Source organism: Delphinapterus leucas, chromosome 1, assembly GCF_059928025.1.
Source record: "Delphinapterus leucas isolate spDelLeu-1000000601 "Yukka" chromosome 1, BTC_Dleu_Yukka2, whole genome shotgun sequence".
In the NCBI taxonomy this organism is placed as follows: domain Eukaryota; kingdom Metazoa; phylum Chordata; class Mammalia; order Artiodactyla; family Monodontidae; genus Delphinapterus; species Delphinapterus leucas.
In genome coordinates this window covers 80885365-80889652 of record NC_143129.1, presented here as the reverse complement: position 1 = coordinate 80889652, position 4288 = coordinate 80885365, and the positions used below count along the sequence as shown (strand labels likewise).

Here is a 4288-nt window from a genome sequence, read left to right as displayed (position 1 = left end):
TTGAGAATGATGTTTGCTGTGGGTTTGTCATATATGGCCTTTGTTATGTTGAGGTGGGTTCCCTCTCTGCCCACTTTCTGATAACTTTTTATCATAAACGGGTGTTGAATTTTGTCAAAAGCTTTTTCTGCATCTATTGAGATGATCATATGGTTTTTATTCTTCAATTTGTTAACATGGTGTATCACATTGATTGATTTGTATATATTGAAGAGTCCTTGCATCCCTGGGATAAATCCCACTTGATCATGGTGTATGATCCTTTTAATGTGTTGTTGGATTCTGTTTGCTACTATTTTGTTGAGGAGTTTTGCATCTATATTCATCAGTGGTATTGGTCTGTAATTTCCTTTTTTTGTAGTATCTTTGTCTGGTTTTGGTATCAGGGTGATGGTGGCCTCATAGAATGAGTTTGTGAGTGTTCCTTCCTCTGCAATTTTTTGAAAGAGTTTGAGAAGGATGGGTGTTAGCTCTTCTCTAAATGTTTGATAGAATTCACCTGTGAAGCCACCTGGTCCTGGACTTTGTTTGTTGGGAATTTTTTTTTTTTAAACTCAACTTTATTTTTATTTTATTTAATTTTTTTTAACATCTTCATTGGAGTATAATTGCTTTACAATGGTGTGTTAGTTTCTGCTTTATAACAACGTGAATCAGTTATACATACATATACATATGTTCCCATATCTCTTCCCTCTTGCATCTCTCTCCCTCCCACCCTCCGTATCCCACCCATCTATGTGGTCACAAAGCCAAAAATATGGAATGCTTCACAAATTTGCGTGTCATCCTTACGCAGGGGCCATGCTAATCTTCTCTGTATCATTACAATTTTAGTATATGTGCTGCCGAAGGGAGCGCTGTTGGGAGATTTTTAATCTCAGTTTCAATTTCTTTACTTGTGATTGGTCTGTTCATATTTTCTATTTCTTCCTGGTTCATCTTGGAAGGTTATACCTTTCTAAGAATTTGTCCATTTCTTCCAGGTTGTCCATTTTATTGGCATAGAGTTGCTTGTAGTAGTCTCTTAGGATGCTTTGTATTTCTGCGTTGTCTGTTGTAACTTCTCCTTTTTCATTTCTAATTTTATTGATTTGAGCCCTTTCCCTCTTTTTCTTGATGATTCTGGCTAAAGGTTTATCAGTTTTGTTTAACTTCTCAAAGAACCAGTTTTTACTTTTATTGATTTTTGCTCTTGTTTCTTTGTTTCTATTTCATTTATTTTTGCTCTTTTCTTTATGATTTCTTTCCTTCTACTAACTCTGGGTTTTATTTGTTCTTCTTTCTCTAGTTCCTTTAGGTGTAAGGCTAGATTGTTCATTTGAGATTTTTCTTGTTTCTTGAGGTAGGATTGTATTGTTATAAACTTCCCTCTTAGAACTGCTTTTGCTGCATCCCATAGGTTTTGGATCGTTGTGTTTTTGTTGTCATTTGTCTCTAGGTATTTTTTGATTTCCTCTTTGATATCTTCACTGATCTCTTGGTTATGTAGTAATGTATTATTTAGCCTCCATGTGTTTGTGTTTTTTACCTTTATTTCCGTGTAACTGATTTCTAATCTCATAGCATTGTGGTCGGAAAAGATGCTTGTATGATTTCAGTTTTCTTAAATTTACTGAAGCTTGATCTTTGACCCAAGATGTGATCTATCCTAGAGAATGTTCCATGTGCACTTGAAGAAAGTGTAATATGCTGTTTTCGGATGGAATGTCCCATAAATATCAATTAAATCTATCTGGTCTATTGTGTCATTTAAAACTTTTGTTTCCCTATTAATTTTCTATCAGGATGATCTGTCCATTGGTGTAAGTGAGGTGTTAAAGTCCCCCACTATTATTGTGTTACTGTTGATTTCCTCTTTTAGAGCTGGTAGCAGTTGCCTTATGTATTGAGGTGCTCCTATGTTGGGTGCATAAATATTTACCATTGTTATATCTTCTTCTTGGATTGTTCCCTTGATCATTATGTAGTGTCCTTCCTTGTCTCTTGTAACATTCTTTATTTTAAAGTCTATTTTATCTGATTTGAGTATTGCTACTCCAGCTTTCTTTTGACTTACATTTGCATGGAATATGTTTTTCCATGCCCTCACTTTCAGTCTGTATGTGTCCTGTCTCTTGTAGACAGCATATATATGGGTCTTGTTTTTGTATCCATTCAGCCAGCCTGTGACTTTGGGTTGGAGCATTTAATCCATTCACATTTAAGGTAATTATCAATATGTATGTTCCTATTATCATTTTCTTAATTGTTTTGGGTTGTTTTTTGTAGGTCCTTTTCTTCTCTTGTGTTTCCCACTTAAAGAAGTTCCTTTATCATTTGCTGTAGAGCTGGCTTGGTGGTGCTAAATTCTCTTAGCTTTTGCTTGTCTGTAAAGTTTTTGATTTCTCCATCGAATCTGAATGAGATCCTTGCTGAGTAGAGTAATCTTGGTTGTAGGTTCTTCCCTTTCATCACTTTAAATATATCGTGCCACTCCTTTCTGGCTTGTAGAGTTTCTGCTGAGAAATCAGCTGTTAACCTTATGGGAGTTCCCTTGTATGTTATTTGTCGTTTTTTCCTTTGTTGCCTTTAATAATTTTTTTTTTTTGTCTTTAATTTTTGTCAATTTGATTACTATGTGTCTCTGTGTGTTTCTCCTCGGGTTTAGCCTGCTTGGGGCTCTCTGTGTTTCCTGGACTTGGGTGGCTACTTCCTTTCCCACGTTAGGGAAGTTTTCGACTATGATCTCTTCAAATATTTTCTTGGGTGTTTCTCTCTCTCTTCTCCTTCTGGGATCCTTATAATGCAAATGTTGGTGCATTTAATGTTGTCCCAGAGGTCTCTTAGGCTGTCTTCATTTCTTTTCATTCTTTATTCTGTTCCACAGCAGTGAATTCCAGTGAGTTTCTGGATCATCTTCACTATCATTATTCTGAATTCTTTTTCTGGAAGGTTGCCTGTCTTTTCATTTAGTTGTTTGAGGTTTTATCTTCTTCCTTCATCTGTTACATAGCCCTTTGCCTTTTCATTTTGTCTATCTTTCTGTGAATGTTGTTTTCATTCCACAGGCTGTAGGATTGTAGTTCTTCTTGCTTCTGCTGCCTGCCCTCTGGTGGATGAGGCTATCTAAGAGGCCTGTGCAAGCTTCCTGATGGGAGGGACTGGTGGTGGGCATAGCTAGGTGTTGCTCTGGTGAGCAGAGCTCAGTAAAACTTTAATCTGCTTGTCTGCTGATGGTTGGGGCTGAGTTCCCTCACTGTTGGTTGTTTGGCCTGAGGTGACCCAGCACTAGAGGCTACAGGCTCTTTGGTGGGGCTAATGGCGGACTCTGGGAGGGCTCACACCAAGGAGTACTTCCCAGAACTTCTGCTGCCAGTGTCCTTGTCCCCACGGTGAGCCACATCCACCCCCCACCTCTACAGGAGACCCTCCAACACTAGCAAGTAGGCCTGGTTCAGTCTCCTATGCGGTCACTGCTCCTTCCCCTTGGTCTTGATGTGCACACTATTTTGTGTATGCCCTCCAAGAGTGGAGTCTCTGTTTCCCCCAGTCCTGTTGAAGTCCTGCAATCAAATCTCACTAGCCTTCAAAGTCTGATTCTCTGGGAATTCCTCCTTCCATTGACAGACCCCCAGTTTGGGAAGCCTGACATAGGGCTCAGAACCTTCACTCCAGTGGGTGGACTTCTGTGGTATAATCATTCTCCAGTTTGTGAGTCACCCACCCAGCAGTTATGGGATTTGATTTTATTGTGATTGCGCCCCTCCTACTGTCTCATTGCAGCTTCTTCTTTGTCTTTGGATGTGGGATATCTTTTTTGGTGAGTTTCAGTGTCTTCCTGTCAATTATTGTTCAGCAGTTAATTGTGATTCCGGTGCTCTCGCAAGAGGGAGTGAGCACACATCCTTCTATTCCACCATCTTGAACCAGTCTCCCACACACCATGTTATTGATGTCAGAATTTTCTTTTTTTATATATTGTGCTTACATTAACCAATTCTTGTGTTTATAGTTTTTCTTCATACTTTGTTTTTTAACTTTTATACTGGAGTTAAAAGTGACTTACACACCACTCAAAGTATTATGTTATTCTGCTTTTGTCTATATACTTACCCCTGCCAGTGAGATTTATACTTTCATATGCTTTCATGCTGTTGTTTAGCATTTTTTTGTTTCAACTTGAAGAGTTCTCTTTAGCACTTATAGTAAGGCAGGTATAGTGCTGATAACTCCCTCAGTTTTTGTTTGTTTGGGAAAGTCTTTATCTCACCTTCATTTTTAAAGGACTCTTTTGCTGGTAAAGCAT

The 4288-nt window shown here is 38.3% G+C and overlaps 1 non-coding gene across 1 annotated transcript; it reads right to left on the bottom strand.

The window, feature by feature from the left end:
• Positions 1 to 754: 754 nt before the first annotated feature.
• On the bottom strand, positions 755 to 861 carry LOC115802277 (U6 spliceosomal RNA). Its single transcript, XR_004022707.1, has one exon. It is a non-coding gene; the product is annotated as a U6 spliceosomal RNA (small nuclear RNA).
• Between the last annotated feature and the right edge of the window lie 3427 nt (positions 862 to 4288).